This window comes from Rhinoderma darwinii, chromosome 4, assembly GCF_050947455.1.
Source record: "Rhinoderma darwinii isolate aRhiDar2 chromosome 4, aRhiDar2.hap1, whole genome shotgun sequence".
Taxonomy (NCBI): domain Eukaryota; kingdom Metazoa; phylum Chordata; class Amphibia; order Anura; family Rhinodermatidae; genus Rhinoderma; species Rhinoderma darwinii.
In genome coordinates, this window is record NC_134690.1 from 280,318,660 (window position 1) to 280,346,007 (window position 27,348).

General features: G+C 39.5%; 1 pseudogene; it reads right to left on the bottom strand.

Moving 5' to 3' along the window:
- Positions 1 to 1,394: 1,394 nt before the first annotated feature.
- LOC142760532 (uncharacterized) overlaps positions 1,395 to 27,348 on the bottom strand; it is a 78,321-nt pseudogene continuing 52,367 nt past the window's right edge.

Sequence of the window (27,348 nt, forward strand, 5' to 3'; positions counted from 1 at the left end):
GGACATCTTCCAGGGCTGCTTTCTGGAGAAAGACCTGCAGAAGCTGATGGACTATCGGGTGGTGATGCCTGTTGAGGAAAAAAGTGGTCTGGAGGGAGAGTTCTAAACTCCAAAGAGTATCCTCTCCTGATGGTTGCCATCACCCAGTCGTCGAATTATGTTAACGACCACCAAGAGGAGAATCTCTGAAGCCTTGCTCCTACTTGTAGGGTTGGCTGGGCATCATAAACTGTATGGATTTTGAGCAGGGTTTTTCTTCCGAAAGGAGGAAGGGTTTTCCCGCTTCGTTTTAAACGTGCCCTGACGGTCTGGAAACCTTCTTTTGAACTTCAGGGATTTTCTTCTCTGATACCGAAAGTAATGGCTGGTATCCTTCCTTTTAGGTTCAGAAAACCTAGCCCCTTTGCCTTCCCCTAAGGAATTCAAAATATCAGTTAATTGGGGACCAAACAGAGATTCTGGCTGAAAAGGGAGGCTACAAAAATTATTTTTGAAGAGATTATCCTCAGACCATAACTTAAGCCAATGAGCCCTTCTGGCCGCATTCGATAGGGACCAGGCCCTGGATGCATACTTGATGTTATCCACCTGGGAGTTGCAGAGGAACTCCGAAGCTGACTTAATTACTGGGAGGTATTGGAGAATTTCTGCTCTTGGGACTCCATCTTCTAGATCCCTTGATAGGTGGCTTAGCCGGATCCGGAGTGCTCTAGCCACCGGTACTGAAGACAAGGAGGCTTTGCACGAGCCTACTGCTGAAGTATACACCTTCTTCAGAAGGGAATCCGCCTTGCGATCCATGGGGTCTTTCAGCAGGGCTGATTCATCGGGTGGTAAAACTGCTTTCTTTGCCAATTTAACCACTGGCAAGTCCAGTTTTGGAATATTCTCCCAATCTTTGGAGCCAGTTTTATCCAGTCTGTAGAGGTTTTTGAACTGAGAGCCCAGTTCTGATTTGCTCTCAGGCTTATCCCAATCCCATTTCATCCAGTCCGTTAGGACAGGATGGCTGGGAAAATGTTTCCCCTTGGTAATTGGAAAATAAAACAGTCTGTCCTTTTTAGGCTTATGCTCAACCTCCTTCCCCATCTCCAATGTATCCTTCACCGCCCTGAGGAGATCATGGAACTTATCCTTACTCCTTACTATTCCTTGGGGTTGTCAGAGTCTGGGGAGTCAGAGACCACCTCTGAATCTGAACGGAGGAATCCTCCTGGTATTGAGGAGGAGGAGAGGGAGCGCGCCTGACCCTCTTAGCATGGTGTAATGATTTTACATCCTCAAAAACTACAGACAGCTGTTGTTTAAACCATTGCATAATTCCCCTAGAATTTTCCCTGGGAATGGAGGTGACTGGGGTGGAGCATGAGATACACAGATCTGACACAATGTCATCAGGCAGAGGCTGGAGGCATTCCCTGCAAAGCCTGTGCCTGGAATGTGGGTCCTTTTCCTACCCCCTCTTCTGGTTGATATCTAGAGAAGAGGCAGAAAGAAACGCATGGTAGGAAAATGTGCATAGCCATCAGCATCAAGACACATCAGGACCCATAAATGTAAACATCCTTACTAACCTTAGCAAGCAGAGGGTTGTCCAGAGGCAGAGCGCGCCAGGTTTCAAACAGGATGCTGGCATTATGAGCCTGCTGCGTCCGTGCGTCACATCCGGGGGTGGGGCCAACCCAGGGGTGGGGCAAACCCGGGGGTGGGGCCAACTATGACATCACTTCCGCCCCCATTCATGCCTCTGTAACGCCGAGCAACACTTCTGGGTAACCGGGAGAGCACGGGCGGTCGGTCCGGAATCCAATTCGGACCAAGACGAACGGGGGATGCTCCAACAGGGGGTGCTCCTCCCTTGCTACCATTACCAGGATCAGGAAAGGTGCCCCGTCGCGGTGTACCAAGACGTTGACCGCCATCTTGGTACACCTTCGCGGCTGAGGGACAGAGGCGCAGCCCTGTATGCAGCCCGGAATAATCTTTCCCTCTGTGAGAAGGATAGGGTACTGTCTCCATACTGACCTAAGAAAGAAAGAAAAAATATACGCTGGGGCCCAGTTTCCGGTACATACTTATAGGGGAAGTCCTTAATTGTTTTATTGCTTAATGCTTTTTGCTAATTAACCTGTCTCTGCTTGATTGTACCTAGGAGACTAAAACCCATATGTGTCGTGCTGCCAAGGACGATCAGGAAATGGATGATTTCTTGGGACACATATAGAAGCATTCTTTAAATATTTCTCACAGTTTTGGATTCAAAATGAGATATAAAAGTATAGAAGGAATTTATGACATTAAGAGAGGAATTGCTAAAATGTTTTCTCATTTTCTATGTTTATTGTTTTTCAAAAAAGTTTTTTTGTTCTTTCATTTGAACAATGCAAATTACTGCCACAATGTTGTCATAAGGAATGTAATGTATACTTTTGCACACCACAATTGACAGCAAAGTATATAAAGGTTAGGGTCTTTGTTAGTGGCATTGTAATAACACAGGTTTACTGTAAACAGTAAAAAAATGTATTACCTAATTTTTCCTATTTTTGTGGTACATATGGTATCCTTTAGTATGCTTTTGTAATTGCTTTTGTTCATGGCAGCACATACTATGACAGATGCTCTTCCTGCTGTGCTTGGAAAGTAAAAGGATATTTTTAGTTTATTTATGTATTTTTATGCACAAACCATTTTTCCTGTAGCTACTGAAGATTTCTTTCTCTAATTTATAATTTTAGTCTCGTGCTTTTCATCCTCTGTGTATCTCTGTGCATGTGTTTACAGTGAAGTCTATTTGTCCTGGGACCTTATTTCAATTATCAAAACAGAATGCAGGCAGAGTACTTCATCATCTTTTTTCTCTGTAAATTACACAATCTGTTTCTTCTATGTTGCAAACAAAGACAGCTATTTAATAACAGGCTTTCCATATGAAAACAGGGTATTGACAGAATCTAGAATAGATTGCTCAAATTGTAAAACTGACATATACAAATGAGAAAATTAAGAAGCAGTGGAGAAGTCTAAGCAAGTTAACTGTTTTGCTGCTCTACATGGATGTAATTGATATTCACCCACTTAGAAGAAAATTCTCAGTGTACAGTTTTCTCCAATTAGAGTAAATAACTCACAGGTCATTAAACGATCAATAAATCCAAAAACAAGGATCATTTGTTAACAGACAAGAGCATTACCATTTACATATATAAATGTCTTAGGACTTATTAGTTCGAAGTTGTAAGTAGCCATACAATGGCAGCCATAGTAGTCTATGGGCTTATTCTCAAAATCCATATGCCTCCGATATTATACATTGTCACACAGAGTTATTTTATTGGATTCCTACAATCTTCCATCGGATGTTGCACTATGGAGGAACCATATGGCAGCACATGGTGGGCCTATGCTATAGTATGATGCCACAGAGACTCCATGTGTCGCTATACAGGCTCCATGCACATGGTTCTACCATGTACATGAGCCCTTAGGATCAAGGCAATATTCCATGGTAGCAAAAATGCTAACATGATACTACATCTATAGTCATATTTGATTTAAAATATTATTACAATATAATATCCAAACTTCCTTTAATATCAGTTAGTTGGAACCATGACACTGTGAGACCTGTGGTTATTGCGAAGTTATGAAGGTGTGACTGGCATATCAAGAATTAAATGTGACATATCATCCCATAAAACAGATAGCAATAGTACTGGATGCACGCATATTTAGAATTGATGATTATAATTATGTTTATAATTATATCTAAAAATTGTGATAGTTCTCTGACCTCAGATAAATGTTATAGATCAATGTTTTGCTGTAGCTTAATTTATTATGTAAACCAGTGCTTCTCAAACTGTCAAACACCTCCCAGCGGTTGGTGAGCTGCAGCTTGGGAGGCAATTTTGAGGGAAGTGGTCATTTGCTGCACAGGCCTTTCTTGGGCTGTACTGTATGAATCTCTGGTTTGTGCGTATTTTAATGTTATAGTGGATTCAAAGGCCAAATGAAAGATAAAAGCTGAGATTTTTCTTAAACTTTGCCATGGATTTTGACCAAAAGTAAGGGGCAGGCATTACCATGTTCTGGCTGGAGATGCCCCAGTAGGTAAATACTGAAAAGCCATAATCTAAACAAACTTGAACATGTGGATTACAAGGTAATAAAACTAACATCTATAGCTTTCTGTATCAGTGCTAATACATAGATTTTGTAAACCACTTTAAATCTAAGAAGATCTTTAATAATCATTCATAAGAGTGAGCCACTGTGTATTGCAGGAGAAACCTAAATCCCTAGCGTCCTTATTTTTGATACATACTGCCCATTTCCCTCCAACACCTTCCATCCTGGGTCAGCTGGGATCCATCAACTCCTGCACCTCCTCACCCAACTCCGTCCTTCCCTGCTCTTATATATTATACTGTATATATTTATATACACATGCTTTTGATGTTCGCTTTCTTTAATCAACTGCTTTCTTCTATAGGGAATTGCAGATTGGTTACGCTATGCTCACATTTGCATCATGGCTTTCGTTCATAACAGAAGCTATGACGCTGTTCTGGGTATATCTTATGACTGATCCAAAAGGCGTCTGACAGACCCAATTGACTTATATTGTGGTTCTTCGGTGTTCCTTTGAGGGTTCCAATGTCCTAACAGCAAGCATAGCACTGCATGCTATTCATCAGAACTCCCGATAGAATCCCTAATGGAGGTGTCAAACACCAGTGTCAACAGAGCCTAACAGTGGGCTTCTGTCACACAGTAAAAGACTATTCCTGTGTGGCAAGCACTGCTCTCTCATCAATGCAGTGAAGGGAAGCGATCATCATACAACAGCATCTACAGCATTATCACGAGCATTATAAAAAAAATTAAAGGCAGAGCATTATTTTTTTTATTCATTCACAAATTGAAACCCCACTTAACAGCCCGTAGCTGACCTCTTGCTCAGTATTCCACTAGCACTCACAGTAGGTTCTCAATAGACCTGAAATGATCTTTCATGAGTGATAATACTCTTTTATAAGTGATCCACTGTGGGTTTCAGCAGACTTGGAGTCCTCATTTCTAAAAGATGAGAGTTTTTGGATGACTCTTTTATTTAGCCATCTGCAATCCTTCCTGAAAAGTGTGCGTAGCTTTTCTTACATATATATTGGTTGTTCACTCACTAGTCCTAAGTGTCCACAGCACCTTTTTTGATCATGGATATCTTTTCGTACAGAGTACAAATTAAGGTTGATTTTTCAAATAATGTCTCAGTTGATTTGGATATGGGACCAAAGTCTGATGATTTGGAAACTATTTTCAAACAGCTTGAGATTTTGTTGGTAAAGGAAACCACCCTTTTATGGGATGTTTCTGAACTTGAGAAATATATAAGAGTTAAAAGATGCTGTAGTTTGGGAGGATTTCCTTAGTCAGTGTTCCCTGAAAGGGATTCAATTTATTATAGGCATTAGGAAAAAGTAACTCTGACATTTGAACGACTCAATTGAAGAATTCCAAACTAAATAAGAATCTTTTAAAAATCTAGAGGATTATATGGATTTGTCAAATGCCTGTCAAAACCTTGAAGAAGGTAAAATTATGTAAAAATAAAAAAACACAAAAAAATTTTACATTTTTAAAAAAAAGTTAAATCTGACAATGAGAATAATACAGTGTACAGGTGGAATAAAGTCCAAAATAAAAACAATTACCCACAGACTGACAGTAAACCAGGAGTTGGAGATTTTACACACCAAGAGGTTTTTCTAAGACAGGAGTTTGGTAATAAATATAAGGTTGATGAATACACAAAAAATATTAATAGCCATATGAGGGGGAAGACTTTTCCTCGGCGGGGTCCCCTATATCGACATAATTATGGCTATCAGCAATATCTACCCTTAAACCAAATGTTCAATAATAGAAAATTTGATGAATTGAGATTACCAAAGTTTCGATCAGTATGATTATAGACAAACCTATTCTTCAAGAAGGAATGGTTATCAATACAATTATCATCAAAGGAATAGGTCAAGAGAACAGCGTTCGTATCCATTTGAAGTTTCGCTGAGTAATAGGTATTCTTCTTTGAGGACAAAATCATAGCACCAATCCTCAACATTTTCCATATCAGCAGATGGGAAATCAGAGTTAAAAAAATTATCCCAAGAATTCCATCTACAAAAATGAATAGAGGACAATGTGATGGCCCGAAAAAAAACAAAAGGACAAATACATAGATAAGAAGAATTGTATTGTTTTCAATTTAAGTAGAAAATACTTAAAGAGGCTCTGTCACCACATTATAAGTGCCCTATCTCCTATATAAGGAGATCGGCGCTATAATGTAGGTGACAGTGATGCTTTTTATTTAGAAAAATGATCTATTTTAAACCACTTTATTAGCGATTTTTAGCTTAATGCCCAAGTGGGCGTGTTTTTACTTTCGACCAAGTGGGCGTTGTACAGAGGAGTGTATGACGCTGACCAATCAGTGTCATGCACTCCTCTCCATTCATTTACACAGCAGCATCGCGTTCTTACTAGAACACGATGTGCAGCCACATACACACACATTAACGTTAATCAAGCGTCCTGATAATGAATATACATGACCTCCAGCCTGGACGTCATGTGTATTCAGAATCCTGACACTTCTGAATCTTTTCTGTGAGATTTCCAGCAAGGGAAACGAAATCTCGTTTACATCGTAATCTCGCGAGATTACGCGTGGCTTGCTGGAATCTCACAGAAAAGATTCAGAAGTGTCAGGATTTTGAATACACATGACGTCTAGGCTGGAGGTAATGTATATTCATTATCAGGATACTTGATTAACGTTAATGTGTGTGTGTGTGTGTGTGTGTGTGTGTGTGTGTGTGTGTGTGTGTGTGGCTGCACATCGTGTTCTAGTAATCGATACAACTTAACATAGGGTGAGACCAAAGCTTTAAAGGATTTGAAACAGGATAAAAAATAAAAAATAAAACCAGTTGATAAGGACGGGAGAGTGGTTACCTTGAATATAGAGGATTACCATAGGAAAATGAGGGGACTATTGACAGACCTGTTACATATAAAAAAAAATTGAGGACTAATCCAACAGGTCCCTTTTTAAAGGAGTTACAAACAATATTGGAGAAAGCGAAAGATGGGGGTAATCTTACCATAGAAGAATTTCAGTATCTGAACATTACACATCCCAAGTTACCAGTTATATGTTATCTCGCTAAAATTCATAAAGATCATAATAACCCACCAAGACGACCAATAGTTGGAGGCATTGATTCTCTTACCAGCAGAATATCTAAATGCATCAACACTTTTTTGCTGAAATATGTAATTTTCACAACCAGTTATTTGAAGGATTCGGGTCAGTTGTTTAAGGAGTTAAAAGGAGTAAACTTGGAAGCTGGGCTGATACTTTGCACCTCCAATGTAACCTCCTTATATACTTGTATTCCACATATTTTAGGTTTAGATACGATCAAAACTATACTATTAAGAGATGAATTATTGCCAAAAGAACAAACCGAGTTTTTTTTAAGTTGATTGAATTTTGTCTTTTTCATAACTATTTCTGGTATGAGGACAAAATTTCATACAGACTGCAGGTTCTCGTATGGGTACGAAATTCGCACCCAGTTACGCAAATTTGTATCTTGTCTGGGAGGAAAAGTTTTCCACTCCCAGTGTAATCCTTTTTTGTCACATCTAAAGATGTATAAAAGATATATTGATGATATTTGCATTCTTTGGGTAGGAGTGATATCACTGCTGCAACAATTTATCAGATATATTAATTAGAAAAATTATAATCTTACATTTACCTCGGAACATAGTTCAACCAAGGTTCAATATTTGGACTTAGAAATCTTTTTTGAAAAAGATAAAATACCCACACGTAATTACTTTAAACCAACAGACTGCAATAGCTATATATAGAACTTTGGAGTTGTCATTATAGGTCGTGGATTGAGAATATCCCTAAGGGGGGATTCACACGAGCATGTATTCAGTCTGTGCGGGCCGCGTGGTTTTCAAGCGCCACGCACAGACCAATACAAGTCTATGGGGCAGTACAGACAGTCCGTGCTTTTTGCGCAGCGTTTGTCAGCTGCGCAAAAAGCGCGACGGGTTCAATATCTCCGCGTATTTCGCGCATCACGCACCCATTGAAGTCAATGGGTGCGTGAAAACCACGCAGGTTGCACGGAAGCACTTCCGTGCAAACCGACTGAAACAGCGCACCAGCTGTCAAAAGGATGAATGTAACCAGAAAAGCACCACGTGCTTTTCTGTTTCCAAACATCCAAATGGAGTGTCTTTGAGATGAGCGAACCCGGACAATCGAACCGAACTTCACCGGGTTCGGCCGAACTCGTTTTGGCCGAACCCGGCAAAAATATTTCCGGTACGCGACGTCCGGAGATAGTCACTGTCCAGGGTGCTGAAAGAGTTAAACTGTTTCAGCACCATGGACAGTGACTACCGATCCCAATAAACATGAACCTGTAAAAAAAAACGAAGTTCTGACTTACCGATAACTCCCGGCTTCTTCCTCCAGTCTGACCTCCCGGGATGACAATTCAGTCCAAGTGACAGCTCCAGCCAATCACAGGCCAAGCACAGGCTGCAGCGGTCACATGGACTGCCGCGTCATCCAGGGAGGTGGGGCCCGATGTCAAGAGAGGCGCGTCACCAAGGACGCGTCACCAAGGCAACGGCCGGGAAGTTCTCGGTAAGTACGAACTTTTTCTTTTTTTTTAACAGGTTGCTGTATATTGTGTTCGGCATTCACTGTCGAGGGTGCTGAAAGAGTTACTGCCGTTCAGTTAGCTCTTTCAGCACCTTGGACAGTGACGGGCGTCGACTAGCCTCATCTCTATGATGGCGGCAGCGCGAAAATCACGCAGCCGCGCATCATACACGGATGACACACGCAGCTGTCAAATGGTTTTTGCATGCGCAAAACGCTGCGTTGTTTGCGCGCGCAAAAACGCAACGTCCGTCTGTATCTGCCCTAAAGGTCAGTTCATACGTACACAAAGAAATTGCACAAATCACGACGTATTCATTACACAATCAAACACAGTTAGACAACGTTTTTTGCAACGTAACTATCAAATAAATTTAGTTAAGATGCACTTTCGGAAGTTAAAAATAATGTAAACTATGATAAAGACAAATTGGCAGATTCTGACACATGACCCCATAATAGGGTCTAAGATTTCAAGTAGTTTATTAAAAGCTGAGAATATAAAGGATATGGCCACTACTAGTTATCTCAGATCAGTCGAACAACCCCTTATTTCATATCAAGGCTTCTATCCATGTTTAACATGCAAATCATGTAAAGCGGTGGGCCAGCAAAGAAATAAAAGTATATGCCACTCTTTTTCTGATCAAGCCATCAAAAAATCTTTTCGTGTTCAACATTTCATTACATGTAAAGGAGTAGTCTACTTGTTGAGAGCCCCTTGCAATTCCTTATATGTAGGTAGAACTTGTAGAAAACGAAACATTTTTTTATCGCTTTGTACTATATGGATATATAATGTTTGTCATTTTGGTAATATTTTGTACATTCATTTAGGGAATCTCTGAACATCAATTATGCTTCATCTGCATATGTGGGTATTTTTATTGTTATTTTCATATTTATTTTAAAAATAACTTTTGTATATTGCATATGATGTTGTTATACCGCACCTGTTTGTTAAGGGAAAATGCAATTACATTGGTTTTCAGGGGGGGACGACGACTTTTAAATGGTTTAAAAGGCATCTATGATCTACGCCTTGCATACCCCCAGAAGAAACCAATACGGCGAAGCCCAGGTTCGGGCTGACTTGGCATGCCACGTTTTTTTACTACGTGCTGTTTTAAAACTTTTGTTTGTGAGTATAAATAAACTTTACATTTTTACACTTCACTGGCAGGACTACTCTATTGCCGATCTTTTCTGTAGTCGGCTTATTTTGAATATCTTAAAGGAGCCTGGAACGGCATTAGAACTACTGATCCAAGCAAATCTTGAAACATCAAGTTTACATCTATTGCGCCGGTATATTGTACTATTGCCTTTCCTCGAGATTAAGGAGTTTACTCTCAGGTGGATTGGACTTATGTTTGTGGACCCATTTAGTCGTCAGAGCGGCTAAGTATAAATAAATATATATATATATATATATATATATATATATATATACATATGACAAAGATCCCATAGAGATGGATCGAAACGTTGCCTGCCTGGGGTGAGTAAACATATCCCTTTTTTTCACCAATTTCCTTGGAGTGCTGCCTCTTCATTTTTTGGGGGATTTTATATATATATATATATATATATATATATATATATATGTATATATGTATATATATATATATATATATATATATATATATATCCAAAAATCAGGCAGCACTCCAAGGTATAAGCAAGGTAGAAAAAGGTGCTTTATTGGTCCATATACACACGACGTTTCAGCTCAACACAGCAGACTTTCTCAAGAAAGGCTCCTGTGTTGAGCTGAAACGTTGTGTGTATATGGACCAATAAAGCACCTTTTTCTACCTTGCTTATACCTTGGAGTGCTGCCTGATTTTTGGATTCTACTACAGCAGGTCTGTTAGCCCTGACCTGGGCAGGTCGGCACCCACCTATGATTTACAAGGCTGTGCGGCTGACATTGTATTTGGACTTTTATATATATATATATATATATATATATACACATGTATATATATATATATATATATATATATATATATATATATATATTCTGTGAAAAGATGTATTTTGGTTTCTTTACAAATCTATACTGCTAGTGATCCACTATAGGCTCTAAGCAGATTCAGAATTCTGAGTATTTTTTGGCAAGTGTCATTAGGAGTTCTGCATTATTGTTAGTGCTGGGAATGTGCTTGGCAATTCATGATGTTCTGAAACGTGAACAGATTTGAAATACAGTGTAGAATATTTTTAAGTATAAACTTCCAAAATAGTGCTGCAGCAGTGAAGAAACTAAAGCAAGCTGTAGTTTTGGAAATATGTTGAAGTAGATATTATACTATATGTAATGATTTTCATAATTTGTAAATGAAAATATATTACTGAGCTTAGAGCCCATTTATCACCAGTTGCGCAGGATTCTCAGACTCCCAAACTCATAATAAATTCCAAACACTGCACACAAGGAGACTGCTGTGTTTGTTAATAAACTGGTCTGTAGTTCAGAATGATGGTAAATTGCAATTAATATAAGTTTTGAGACCATAATGAGGGTCATGCCTCAATAATGTTAGGCCCTATTCACATTAAATTTATTTGCCTATGTTTGAATCCACAACAGGTGGTGCTCAGCGGTGTGATAAAAATCCACGGCACTCACCAGTCAGTAGAATTTTCATGTTGTGGCAGGCAAACAAAGGCAGTATGAATGTGGAGCACAAGCCTACGGCCGTTTCGCGTGTGCCCACGCTTTGTCAAAGCCTGGTGAGTGCCGTGGATTTTATCTACTTTATACTATCCCCTTTTTTAAAACGTTCATGGCTAGCATGTAAACTGTTAATGCAACAGGCGGTGTGTGTAGATAAATATAAATATAAATATATATATATATTTATATATAATATATATATATATTTGCCCCATTAAGGCAAAAACATATTGCAGATGTCAAAAAGGAAACCCCAATGCTGATACAATCAGGGTTTCCTCTATGATTAAAAAGCCCTATGCACTAAGGAGGCCCTATGGCACTCTAATGTTAGGACCAGTCTATTTTGGACTTTCAGGACCAAGTGATTTTTTTCATTTTTTCATTGACACATTCTGAGAGCTATACCTTTTTTATTTTTCCGATGGCAAAGCTGTATGAGGGACGAGTTGAAATTTGGTACCATTTTAAGATACATATAATTTATTTATTAACTTTTATTAATCTTTTTGGGGGCGGGATGGATAAAACATCAACTCTAACATTGTTTTTTGAATTTCTTCCATGTGGTACAAATAACAGTGTAACTTTAACAATTATGGTAATATCAATTTTATATAGTCTTCCTCTGTTTTACTACTGAATAAAATAATGTTTTATAGAAATAAAATATTTTTGGGGTGCCACTTTTCTGTCTATGTAGCCATTTGGGAGGTTGTTTTTTGCGGGACAAAAGATTTCTCAGAGTAAATAGCGGAGGAGATGAGGCTTTACAAAGAAATAGAGAGACTGATTCTTCCTACAGAAATGTCTCACATTTTAACTCAAAGGGATAGTGTGGTTTGGGCTACCCCATAACACGAAAGTTCCCGTATATCATCAGTTGATCAGCAAGAGCAGTGGGACTTCCCCTAAATCATCTGTTATTGAGAGTGGAGGCATCCAGCAAGCCCTTACATCCCCTGGAGCAGAGTTATGAAGCAATTCACAATATCTATTTAATCCAATAACCAATAACCTATGTACATTGTGCACCTATTGTAAGAAATAAATAAGTAAAAAAATATATATATATACTACCATTCAAAAGTTTAGGGTCACTTCGAAATTTCCTTATTTTTGCAAGAAAAGCACAGTTTTTTTCAATGAAGATAACATTAAATTAATCAGAAATACACTCTATACATTGTTAATGTGCTAAATGACTATTCTAGCTGCAAACGTCTGGTTTTTAATGCAATATCTACATAGGTGTATAGAGGCCCATTTCCAGCAACCATCACTCCAGTGTTCTAATGGTACATTGTGTTTGCTAACTGTGTTAGAAGGCTAATGGATGATTAGAAAACACTTGAAAACCCTTGTACAATTATGTTAGCACCGCTGTAAACAGTTTTGCTGTTTAGAGGAGCTATAAAACTGACCTTCCTTTGAGCTAGTTGAGAATCTGGAGCATTACATTTGTGGGTTCGATTAAACTCTCAAAATGGCTAGAAAAAGAGAGCTTTCATGTGAAACTCGACAGTCTATTCTTGTTCTTAGAAATGAAGGCTATTCCATGCGAGAAATTGCCAAGAAACTGAAGATTTCCTACAACGGTGTGAACTACTCCCTTCAGAAAACAGCACAAACAGGCTCTAACCAGAGTAGAAAGAGAAGTGGGAGGCCCCGCTGCACAACTGAGCAACAAGACAAGTACATTAGAGTCTCTAGTTTGAGAAATAGACTCCTCACAGGTCCTCAACTGGCAGCTTCATTAAATAGTACCCGCAAAACGCCAGTGTCAACGTCTACAGTGAAGAGGCGACTCCGGGATGCTGGCCTTCAGGGCAGAGTGGCAAAGAAAAAGCCATATCTGAGACTGGCTAATAAAAGGAAAAGATTAATATGGGCAAAAGCACACAGACATTGGACAGAGGAAGATTGGAAAAAAGTGTTATGGACAGACGAATCGAAGTTTGAGGTGCTTGGATCACACAGAATAACATTTGTGAGACGCAGAACAACTGAAAAGATGCTGGAAGAGTGCCTGACGCCATCTGTCAAGCATGGTGGAGGTAATGTGATGGGCTGGGGTTGCTTTTGTGCTGGTAAAATGGGAGATTTGTACAAGGTAAAAGGGATTTTGAATAAGGAAGGCTATCACTCCATTTTGCAACGCCATGCCATACCCTGTGGACAGCGCTTGGTTGGAGCCAATTTCATCCTACAACAGGACAATGACCCAAAGCACACCTCCAAATTATGCAAGAACTATTTAGGGAAGAAGCAGGCAGCTGGTATTCTATCTGTAATGGAGTGGCCAGCGCAGTCACCAGATCTCAACCCCATAGAGCTGTTGTGGGAGCAGCTTGACCGTATGGTACGCAAGAAGTGCCCATCAAGCCAATCCAACTTGTGGGAGGGGCTTCTGGAAGCATGGGGTGAAATTTCTCCCGATTACCTCAGCAAATTAACAGCTAGAATGCCAAAGGTCTGCAATGCTGTAATTGCTGCAAATGGGGCATTCTTTGACGAAAGCAAAGTTTGAAGGAGAGAATTATTATTTCAAATAAAAGTCATTATTTCTAACCTTGTCAATGCCTTGACAATATTTTCTAGTCATTTTGCAACGCATTTGATAAATATAAGTGTGAGTTTTCATGGAAAACACAAAATTGTCTGGGTGACCCCAAGCTTTTGAACGGTAGTGTGTATGTATATATATATATATATATATATATATATATATATATATATATATATATATATTTTGCCAGGTAGATATAGTTCCAAGAGAAGGTGAAGGTGAAGCTTGAGCCGACAGTTCATTCAGTCAGTTTATCTAGAATATGCTAGTTTATTGGTAACTTTGTTACACTCTCAATGTTTGAGGAACTTGACAAGCTTGCTGCAATGTCAACAAAGAGGTGTAAGGTAGCTGCACCTACTATTCAGTATGCAAACTGTCACCTCTTTGATCCTACTCAAAACTGATGCTAAGAATGCCTTTGAATTGACTGAGCCTGTATTTCACTGAAGACATTGCTTCTAATAATACCTGATCACTGCAGCCATCTCAATATACACTTCACCCGATCATTCCCCACTTTGCATAAGCTCATTCTGTTGTCTTACACTTTTTTTTAACTATGGTACGTCCCCGATCTACCAGTTTAGACTGGCATGTTGATGGTCAGATCGTTTGTACAAACAATCAAATGTATGATTGATTGGCCACATTGTGGCCAATCCTAATGTTAAGTGTATGGCCAGCTTTACACTTCTTTTACAGTGTAACAAACTGTTTGCCTCCTCAGACTTCCCATTAGTTTCCTTCGTATATAATCAATGATAATATAGAGAATTACATTACGCATTTTAAGTTCTTCCAAACCAAATCCCTCGGAATGTAACTTTTGGGAAAACTTTTCTTGTAGTGTCTTTGTTCCACCTGATATGCATATTATAAAACTCTGAATATGTCTGTATTAACTGTACATTAAGGTCCTATTGACTGCTATACATGCTACATTACGGCTCTGTACAACTTGGGATTGTGCAAAGCTGTAATACACCCCTGTCTTCATGAACTTTTTGTGTACACCAAGTCTTTATTATAGTTGAACACAATTGTTGTATTGAAACTTTTCTTGGTTTTTTTAAAAATACAAAAATTGGTATATAGTATTACTAGCTCATAAAAAAAATATCAGTCTGTGTTTTCCCACTAGTTAGGACATTGATATGTCATGAAAAGTAGTAGAAAAACATAATTTTAAGCTAATCTATAACATTTTCATTTGTAAATGTCATTTTTAGTAACATAATCACATAGGAGAACAGGGAAAAGTATATTGCATGTAGATATCATTTTTATCAGAAATGAACGCTGTATACTGAGATACAAGGAGTCAACACTAGATGAAGATCAACAAAGTCTGAAAACACACTACCTAATTCTAAATCTGCTTAGTATGATTAGTTTGTAAATCATCAAGGATTTCAGATAAATAAAACAGCAGTTATTTTTCAGGAGTCTTGTAATAAATGTGATATTTTTATATGTGGCCAATAAGATAACAGCAGTAAGTAGTGGAATTATAGTGGAAGATTTACCTGGTTCAAGTAAAGGGTCTAATAATTATTCAATAATAAAATGTCATTTTTTCATTATTCTATGTACATAAAAAAATTTTTACTTTTTGAGACACAGCTTTTAGGTTTCCAGTAGAAAGCTGTATCTTGCCGTCAAAGCTGAATCCATCAGGTCAGCAGCATTTACGATTCGGCAGAAAAGTTGGTCCTGTGTATTTAGGATCCTGCTCTAAGTTACATAGTTACATAGTTGATAAGGTTAAAAAAAGACACAGGTCCATCAAGTCCAACCTATAATCCTACCATTTTGATCTAGAGGAAGGCAATACCCCCATGAGGTTAATGCTAATTGCCGTATTAGGGGAAAAAATTCCTCCTTAACTCCAAATATGGAAATCAGAATAAGTCCCTGTATTCTCCAGAATTTAGTACTCATAACTTGTAATATTATATTTTCCGAGAAAGACATGAAGGCCCTCAACCATCACAACATCCTATAGCAGAAAATTCCATAGCCTCACCGCTCTCACAGTAAAGAATCCCTGCCCGTGATGATGGTGAAACTATTTTTCCTCCAGACGTAGAGGATGCCCCCTTATAATTATTACCGGCCTAGGTGTAAAAAGATCATTAGTAAGATCTCTGCACTGTCCAATTATATATTTGTACATTGTAATTAGATCGCCCATAAGCTGTTTTTTTCTAAGCTGTATAGCCCCTAGTTTGAAACCCAGGAAGACATGAGGAGAACATACAAATTTCATGCTGATGTTTCCCTTGGTTAGATTCAAACCCAGGGCCCCAATGCTGCAAGGTGACAGTGCTAACCACTGAGGCACGGTTCTCCTCAACTCAACTTAGCTCAGCTTACCTACAAATTGCTTTCTGTGATCCCAGAAGAGTCAACCTTGCTATAGTCTCCTTGTATTGGCAAATACAAGGAACCGTTCTATTTACTAGATATGCCATATGCATAGAATATCTTTTACACATCACTGCTTCAAGGCATCCTAATACTATATCTTATTTTTCAACAGCCACTGGAACAGTGTCTTTGCACTATATAGCAGCAAATCACAGCTTTTATTTCTTTCAAGATCACTTTAAGTGAAAGCCATGCTCTGATTGGTTGCTATGGGTAACAAGGCCAGTTTCTATGTTTTGATAAATTGGTCCTTAACCCCTTCAGGACTGAGCCTGTTTTGGCCTTCAGGACGAAGACGATTTTTTTTTAAATCTGACATGTGTCACTTTATGTGGTAATAACTTGGAAATGCTTTACCTATCCAAGTGATTCTGAGATTGTTTTCTCGTGACATATTGTACTTTATGTTAGTGAAAAAATGTGGTTGATAAATTCAATATTTATTTGTAAAAACACCAAAATTTTCATTTTTCTAAATTTAAATGTATCTGCTTGTAAAACAGATAGTAATACCACACAAAAAATAGTTACTAGTTTACATTTTCCATATGCCTACTTTATGTTTGCATCGTTTTTTGAACATTCTTTTATTTTTCTAGGATGTTACAAGACTTAGAACTTTAGCAGCAATTTCTCACATTTTTAAGAAAATTTCAAAAGACGATTTTTACAAGGACCAGTTCAGTTCTGTAGTGGCTTTGAGGGCCTTTTATATTAGAATGTCCCCATAAATCACCCCATTTTGAAAACTTCACCCCTCAAAGTATTCAAAACAGCATTCAGAAAGTGTTTTACAGGAATTAAAGCAATGTAGAGGTGAAATTTACAAATATCGTTTTTTTTTACAAAATTAATTTGTAATAAAAAAAATTCTATACCACAGAAAGTTTTACCCGAGAAATGTAACTCATTATTTATTGCCCAGATTCTGCAGTTTTTAGAAATATCCCACATCTGACCCTAGTGCGCTAATTTACTGAAATACAGGCCTCAGAAGCAAAAGAGCACCTAGTGGATTTTGGGGCCTCCATTTTTTTTAGAATATATTTTAGGTACCATGTCAGGTTAGAAGAGGTCCTGTGGGGCCAGAACAATAAAGACCTGCAAAAGTGACCTCATTTTGGAAACTACACCCCTCGGGGAATTTATCAAGGGGTATAGTGAGCATTTTGAACCCACAGTTTTTTTGCTACATTTATTTGAATTAGTATGTGAAGATGAAAATCTAATTTTTTTCTGAAAAAACATACAAATTTTTAAAGGAATAAAAGAGAAAAAACACCCCAGCATATGTAAAGCAATTTCTCCTGATTATAGCAATACTCCATATGTGGTAATAAACTGCTGTTTGGACCCACAGCAGGACTCAGAAGGGAAGGAGCACTATTTGGATTTTGAAATTCTGATTTTGCTGGAATAGTTTTCAGTGCCGTGTCGCGTTTGCAATACACTGGAGGGAACAAAATAGTGGAAACCCCCAAAAAGTGACCCCATTTTGGAAACTACACTCATCAAGGAATTTTTCTAGGGGTAAAGTTAGCATTTTGACCCCACAGTTGTTTTACTGAATTTATTGGAATTATTCTGTAAAGGTAAAAATCTACTTTTTTTTCTGAAAAAGGGTAGCCATATTTAATTTTTACAAAGAATAAAGGAGAAAAAGCACCCCAACATTTGTAAAACAATTTCTCCCGATTACGGAAATATGCCATATGTGGTAATAAACTGCTGTTTGGACCCACAGCAGGGCTTAGAAGGGAAGGAGCGTTATTTGGCTTTTGGAGCTCAAATTTAGCTGAAATAGTTTTTGGGTGCCATGTCGCATTTGCAAAGCCCCTGAGAGGCCAAAACAGTGAAAACCCCCCCAAAAGTGACCCCCATTTTAGAAATTACACCACTTAAAGAATCTATCTATGGGTATAGTGAGCATTTAGACCCCACAAGTCTTTTGCAGGATTTATAAGAATGAAAATGAACATCAACATTTCTTCCACTAAAATGTTGAATTTGTTCAATTTCACAAAGGATAAAGGAGAAAAAAGCCGCCCAACATTTGTAAAGCAATTTCTCCCGAGTATGGAAATACCACACATGTGGTCATAAATGGTTTTGCATTAGAAAGTAATTAACCCTTTCCTTACTGAACAATTTTTTTATTTTCCTTTTTAGTTTTTCCCTCCCCGCTTTCCAAGAGTCATAACTTTTTTTATTTTTCAGTCAATAGAGTGGTGTGAGGGCTTATTTATTCAGGGACGAGCGGTCGTTTTTATTGGTACCATTTTTTTCGTACATACAGCTTTTTGGGCACTTTTTATTACATGGTGACCAAAAAACAGTGATTTTGCAGTTTTAAATTCTTTATTTGTCACCTGAGACGCTCCATACATCACCCCCCACACTACGACATGCTATGTCGTGGTGCGCGAAGGGATTAATGTGCAGCGGATGGTGCAGAGTGAAAATTAACATTTTCCACTGATAAGCCATTTTAGTGCACTACATGTTATGCCCAGATTTTGCCACTGAAGACAAATACCTCATAAAATATTAACTGGGTTCTCCCGGGTATGGCGATGCCATATCAGTGGACGTAGACTGCTGTTTGGGCACGCTGTAGGGCTCAGAAGGGAGGGAGCGGCTTATGGAGTGCAGATTTAGCTTGTTAGTTCTGTTTGGCGTTTTACTAGTATTTCAGTTTATAATGTGGGGGTATATGTAATCTGCGCGGAGAACATCAGGGAATAATAAGAGGGTATAATAATGGGGTAAATAAATAATAATCCGCAGATGTGTGGCCGGTGTCGCACTGATAAATGGCGCCCAAACTTATCCGCTTTTGGAACACTCTGCACATTTTGCATCGCCATATTCGGAGAGCCAGAACTTTTTTATTTTTTCTCCACCGGAGCTGTGTGAGGGCTTATTCTTTGCGGGACAATCTGTAGTTGTCATTGGTACCATTTCGCGGTACCAGAAATTTTTTGATCACTTTTTATTCCATTTTTTGGCAAGCAAGGTGACCAAAAACCATCAATTCTGACAATGTTTTTTATTAATTTTTTTATGTCGTTAACCCTGGGCTATAAATTACAATTTTACTTTATTCTGCGGGTCGATGCGATTACGGCGATACCATATGTATATAATCATTTTATGTTTTGCAGCGTTTGTGCAATAAAATCACTTATTTATAAAATAAATTATTTTTTGTGTCACCATATTCTGAGAGCGATAACTTTTTTTATTTTTCAGTCCAAAAAGCTGTGTAAGGGCTTGTTTTTTGTGGGACGTGTTGTAGTTTGTATTGGTACCATTTTGGCGTACATGCAACTTTTTGATCACTTTTTATTGTATATTTTGGGAGGGAGGGTGACCAAAATATTGTGATTCTGGCATTGTTTTTCATTTATTTTTTTTGCGGTGTTCACCGAGCAGGAAAAATAATATTACAGTTTTATAGTTGGGGTCGTTACGAACGCGGTGATACAAAATATGTGTACTTTTTTTAACGTGTTCATTTTTTTCCTGTAATAAAAGACTTATTATAGGAAAAAAAGCATTCTTTGTTTATGTCACTTATAACTTATTTTTACACTTTTTAAAAACATTTTTATTATCTTTTTTTTTACTTGTCCCACTAGGGGACTTTAGACTTGCAGCTCTGATCGCTGCTAGAACACATTACACTACCTACGTAGTGTAATGTGTTCTAACTGTCATTGTGACGTGACAGTCACACTGACAGGAAGCCTCAGAGGACCGGCTGCTCCTCCGAGGCTTCCGTACATGGCAGCCTGGAGGCCATTGTCTGGCCTCTGGTTGCCGTGATAAGGATCGCCAGGCTGTCGATGTGCTCTAAACCTCTTCAATGTGGCGATCTCAATCGACCACCGCATCGAAGGGGTTAATTGCCGATTATCGGCAACGGGGAGAGCAGGGCAGACGCCCTGCACAGTTAACCATCGCTGCGGTGTAGCGCCGCGCGGTGGTTAACTGTTAAAACACGGACGTAACTGCACGCCCAGGTGCGCGAAGTTACTGCTCACCTGGGCGTCCATATACGCCAAGGTGCGGGAAGGGGTTAAATTCAGATAGGTCTGCATTGTAAACAGGGAACTTTACTATAATTGAAGGTATTTTCTGAACTGGTTATCACTTTGATTGCAAGGATAATTTTAATCCAATTGAAAATGTTACTACTAAACTCTCCGGTAACTGTAAACACACACAAAAAAAAAAAAAAACTACGGTTTTAGCAATAAATTATTTTTATAATATTAACCCTTAGGCCCCATGCCCACTTCAGTTTTTTCCTTCAGGGTGCTAGCCGTTTTTCTGACGGCTAGCACCCTGACCCATTCATTTCAATGGGGCCATGCACACTTCAGTTTTTTTGACGGTCCGTTGCTCCGTTAAAATCCAAAGTAGAGCATGTCCTACTTTGGTCCGGGATTCCGTGACCATGAGGCCCATGCAAGTCAATGGGGCCGTCAAAAAGACTGAAGGCACACAGAAGGCATCCGTGTGCCGTCCGTGTGTGACGGAGCCGTTGCCTAGCAACCGCCGGGCGGGCAGTAAAACATAACAGAAATATTACACTAATCGGCAGCCACTTGTCTCTATCAATCACTGATAGAGAAAAGACGCTGCTGATTAAAAATAATGTCTTGGTGACGAGTCCCTCTTCTTCCTCCAGTCCGACCTTCCAGAATGACGTGGCAGCCTGTGATTGGCTGCAGAGGCCGCTGCAGCCTGTGATTGGCTGCAGAGGTGGTCACGTGGGATGAAGTGTCATCCCTGGAGGCCGGCCTTCTGACGTCATCCTGACATGCGTGACCGCCACTACAGCCTGTGATTGGCTGCAGCGGCGACATGGATGAAACGTCATCGCTGGAGGCCAGACAAGAGGAAAGTAAGTATGAACATTTTTTTTTATTTTTTTTATTACATTAAAATTTTATTTTCCGATCGCCGAGCATGGTACTGTCAAGGGGGCTAAAAGAGTTACCGCCGATCAGTGCAGCCCATTAACTCGTTCAGCACCCTGGACAGTACCATGCTCGGTGCACAGAAACGGAAACACGGAGTGCACACAGGAGTGCACACGGCCGATAAAATGGACACACGGATCCGTCAAAAACGGCCGTGAAAACCGTGTCGGAAGTGTGCACGAGGCCTTATTTGTAGATACATAAAAAGGTACCCTTTTTAAATATTACATTCTTTCTTAATTTGCTCTTTATGTGTTTAAATTATATTTTCATCTTTCTAGTGGTATCTATTAGTTGCCCTACATACACTATATGCCAAAAAGTATTAGAACACTTACACATTACACCTACGAGGGCTTTTATGACATCCCATTCTAAATCCATAGACATAAATATGGAGTTGGTCCCCCTTTTGCAGCTAAAACAGCTTCCTACAAGATTTTGGAGTGTGTCTATGAGAACTTTTGCCCATTCATCCAGAAGAGCATTTGTGGGGTCAGACACTGATGTTGGACGAGAGGGCCTGGCTCGCAATCTACGTTCTAGTTCATCCCAAAGGTTTTGGATAAGGTTGTGGTCGGGGCTCTGAGCGGGCCAGTCAAGTTCAACTCCAAACTCGCCCAACCATGCCGTTATGGACCTTGCTTTGTGCGAACTGTTCCCACAAACTTGTAAGCAGACAATTGTCCAAAATGTCTTGGTATACTACAGCATTAGTATTTCCATTCATTGGAACTAAAAGGGCTTAGGCCAACCCCTGAAAAACAACCCCATGGCATTATCCCTCCTCCATCAAACTTACAGTTGGCACAATGCAGTCAGGCAGGTAACGTTCTCCTGGTATTTGCCAAACCTAGGCTCGTCTATCAGACTGCCAGATAGAGAAGCGTCACTCCACATAACACGTTTCCTCTCCTTTAGAGTCCAGGGGCGGCGTTCTTTATACCACTCCATCCAACACTTGGCATTATGCTTGGAGATGAAAGGCTTGCATGCAGCTGCTCGGCTAGTGGAACCCATGCCATAAAGCTCCTGGTGCACAGTTTTTGAGCTAATGTTAATGCCAGAGCAGGTTTGAAACTCTACATTTATTGAGTCAGCAGGTATGGCGACATTTATCCTCCATGCGCCTCGGCACTTGATTACCGCATTCTGTAACTCCTTTGCCTTGTGGCACTATACACAAGGGGGGCTGTGTGGCACTATACATAAGGGGGAGCTGTGTGGCACTATACTCAAGGGTGAGCTTTGTGGCACTATACACAAGGTGGAAAGGGGAGCTGTGTGGCACTATAAACAAGGGGGAGCTGTGTGGTACTATACACATAGGAGAGCTGTGTGGCACTATATACAAGGGACTGTGTGGAACTACTAAGGGGGGGCTGTGTCACACTATCTACTATGGAGGCTGTATGGTACTATATACAAGGGGGAGGGATGTGGCTCAATCTGCAGGGGACTGTGTGTGGCGCAATTGACAGGGGTCTGTGTGTGGCACTATCTTCTAAGGGTGGCTGTGCTGCACTATCTACTAAGGGGGCTGTGTGGCACTATATACAAGGGAAGGGGGCTGTGTAGCACTTTATACAGGGGGGCTTTATGGCAATATCTAAAGGGGGCTGTATGGCACTATCTACAAGGGGGAGGTGGGGCACGCTATATACAAGTGGGGTGTGACACTGTCTATGGACGGGGCTGTATAGCACTGTCTACAAGGGGGCTGTATGGCACATTACTAAGGGGGGGCTGTGTGGCAATATATACAAGGGAAGGGTGCTGTGTAGCACTATATACAGTGGGTGCTGTATAGCGCTATATACAGGGGGGCTTTATGGCAATATCTAAAGGGGGCTGTATGGCACTATCTACAAGGGGGAGGTGGGGCGCGCTATATGCAAGTGGGGTGTGACACTGTCTATGCACGGGGCTGTATAGCACTGTCTACAAGGGGGCTGTATGGCACATTCTACAGGGGGCACTGTCAATAAGGGGGGCTGCTTGTGGTACCAGGGGGGCCCAGTCAAGAGTTTGCTATGGGGCCCAGTCTTTCCTAGTTACGCCCCTGTGTGTGATTCTATATACTTGTGGCAATGGGATGGAATGAAACACTTGAATTTAATGATTAAGTGGCCCAATCCTTTGTCCATATAGTGCATGCATGAGCTTATTTTTCTGTCAACTAAAAAAAAGTAATAGGGAAGATTCTATTCCTGGGGTAACTGGGGGTATAATGTAACAAGATACGGTCAGTTATTAACTATACAGTCCCCATTGTAATGATAGGGATGAGAATGTTATCTTTTTATATATATTAGTGAGTTTTGTGGCAAACAATGTAGAGCTATTACTGGCAATAAAAGTACATAAAAAGAGAATAAATCTGATATAAATAAATCCAGTCCTTAAAGGACACTTTTGTCCATGGGTTATGTAATATATTGCAGCTCAATCCCATTTACGTAAGTAAACTGGGCCATTTCTGGAAAAAAGCAGACCATTCTTTCTAATTTCAGACATCCCCATAAAAATATCAAAATAGAGCTACCACATAATAATGTTTAATTTGTGACATGTTCTGGTCTCCTAATGCAAAGTTTTATCCTTTGTTTTACCACCCTTGGAATAGTGTTATTCCTAAAAAAAGACATAAAAAGTTATTTTTGATGTTTCTATTATCCTGTGTTTTTTTTTGTTTTTTTAATAACAGAGGGATCATCTGCACATGATATAGTTTACAGGTGCATAACATCTTTTAATAAGCACATTCTTCTTCCAAAAGAAAATTGAAAGTTTCTGCCAAACAGACATATGCTGTATGCTTTTTATTTTTGGTACTAAATTTAGCATAGATAACATAGAAAGATGTGTAGGGAGTATGTTTTCTGTTAATCAGAGCAATTAATCAGAGAAGTTGTTATAATGTATTTTATACCCCAAGAATATAGAAAAATATGCTATAGTCTCTATCGTTGGAATATCAATATTGTCTGCATTATTACCTATTTGTATTCCATAAATTGTTTTCTGTAAAGCCTATGCCAGTAGCTCTGTAAACACAAAGACCAGGTAAAAAAAGAAGGGAAAAGAGACTGTTCATTGCATTTTAAAAATAAGTCCAAATATTTGAATAAAAGCACTAAAATCCCAAATTAATGTTGTTTTCACATAAGACCATCCAATCAGGCCAAATGCTGTCTCTGCATACAAGACAATGGAAAAAAGAACACTTTTTATGATTGCTTTTCAGATTGAGAACAATTTTCCCTGGGAAAGTAGCTCTGATCAGAGCAATAATTTTACTTTGAATATTTGTATTATTTTGAATAATTAACAACAAGCAATAGTGAAACATAAATTACATTGGATTATAATCCTTGTCACATTGTGGACTCCGAAACTGCGTAACTATAGCAAAGACATAGTTTGGACAAATAAAACAGATGTCTGTTAGTTTAAAATTACTAAAACCATTACTGAAACATAGATTAAAATACCAACTACAGTTATTTTAACATACATATCTGGAGGAATGGGTTATTAGCTTTTTGTTTTCCTATTCCAAATATATTTCGGACAGCGGATGCACTCTAAAATAAAAAAAAACATGTGCTATAGGGTAGAAATTGGTGCAAATGTAGGAAATAGAACACTGTTATGAGTGTATCTGTCTGAAAGTTCATTTCTTGGTCCAATGCTTTTTAATTTGTTTATTAATGGCATTGACATGGCTGTTGAGAGTAAAATGTATCAGCTTATTACACAAACTTATTTAAGGTTATAAACGCAGAATGAATATACAAATTCATAAGGGCAGATTAACTGCTAAGGTAAACTTTACACTATATTTTAACACTAGTTATTGGGATGCACTAATAGGTAAAGAAGTTTTCTTTGGCTTAAATATTGATGGCTTATGCTTAGGCAAGGCCATTAATACTTCATTGAAGGGGGTGTAGGGCCCCTTAAATTCTTACACAGGCACAGCACCATACATATAGTTGTGGCTGTATATGGTACTGAAGCTCAGTCACATTCACTGTCGATATGAACGAGCCACTCTGCCTGTGAAAAACAAAAAGCATTGTAGCTCCTTCACTCTGCTGATCGGCAGGGACTTCGGGAGTCAGATCCTCACCGATTAAAAATGAGTGGCCTATCCAAAGGTAAAGTCATGAATATTAAAGTCGCGGAAAACCCATTCAAAAAGTTCTCCACAGAGAACAATGACAAAAGTCCTTAAATCGACACTAACTTTTCAAACAAATTATGCTAATGTAAGAGAATACCAGATATATATAAACTTTGTATTTTAATTACTGTTAAAATGTTGTTGTTTTATCCATGCATATTTTGTCTGAAGTTACTACCACTAGGTGTTTCCTACTGTAATCTGCTGTCCACCACCTGTTATCAAGTCCATTCCTTGTTACAGAGGAAAATTGACAAATTGCAGAAGGTGAGGGTGTGTCACTTCACTACCTGCCTATACAAGTCTATGAAGAGGGGAGGGTGGAGCAGGTAGAGGTAGAAGAGAGAGAAAGAAACGCAGATAGTGGGGGGGGCCATTGTATGTGATATATGTATTGATTGCTTGCTTGCTAAAAAGTTTGCAAAAGTGACATAATTTAAAACCATTTTTTCTTTGCAGCTTACTTCCTGCTGAGCAGCTGACTAGGGGGAGGGGTTAGCTGGTCCCAGGTGGTATAAATTAGGCCTCAGTACTCTGTAGAGCCTGCTCTGTGGGCTTTTAAAACAAGTGGTTGGTATATCAAGTGGAGTTACAAAAACCGGAGTTAAAAAGAGGAGTTAAAGCCCCAGTAAGTACTCTTCTATTTTTTTGCATTAACAACTGTTCGCTGTTTTTTGTAACTGGGATAATGGCCAGCAAGATTGGAGGTTTTCTTCAGTGCACAGTTTGCCATATGTATGCACGACTGGAGCCGGAGTTCCAGGGTGAATACCTCTGTGGCAGATGTGAGCATGTTGGTCACCTGGAAGCACGCATTAGAGATCTGGAGGGGCAAAATGCAACACTGAGGGCGATAGACAATCTTGAGCGAAGCATGCTGCTCATGGATCATGCAGTTAGTGGGTTAGAACTGGAGGGTGAAGACATGGGTGAGCAGGATCAGGCAAGTAGCTGGGTTAATGTAGTTGGGGCAGTAGAAAGGGGTCAAAGAAAAGGAAGGCCGATCCGGTTTCTGACATTCCAAGCAAAATTGCCAAGTTGGGTGATGATGCGAGGGTGTCAGTCTCAGAAATGGCAGCCCTAGTGGATACTGATCTCCCTAACAGCCGGGAGAACAGCCCAGCTAGTAGTCGGCGGGATGGCAATGCAGGTAAGCCAAGGCAATTGATAGTGGTGGAACGGGTGGACAAATTGCTGGGAGGGGCTGGTGATGATCCAGCTGTCGTGGTCCATGTCGGTACCAACGACAGAATAAATGGTAGGTGGAGGAGCCTTAAGAATAATTTTAAAGAACTAGGCTACAAGCTGAAGGGAAGGACCTCCAAGGTTGTATTCTCAGGAATACTGCCTGTGCCATGCGCATCACAGGAAAGACAGCGGGAACTCAGGGAGTTAAATGCATGGCTTAAGTCTTTGTGTAGAGGAGAAGGATTTGGGTTCCTAGAGCACTGGGCTGACTTTTCATTGGGGTACAAACTGTATTCTGCAGATGATTTGCACCTAAATGGAAGGGGGTCCGCTGTGCTGGGGGAGAGAATTCTAGCTGGGGTGGTGGAGTATTTAAACTAGGGCTGAGGAGGGAGGTCAATGTAGAAAAAAAAGGGGTAGCCAGGTTAGAGAGGGGTCAGACTATATTGGTGGGGGGAGAAACAGAATGTGGGGAGGGGACTAGACAACAGGATAAGGAGATCCTTTTGTTACAAAACAGCAGTGTAAATA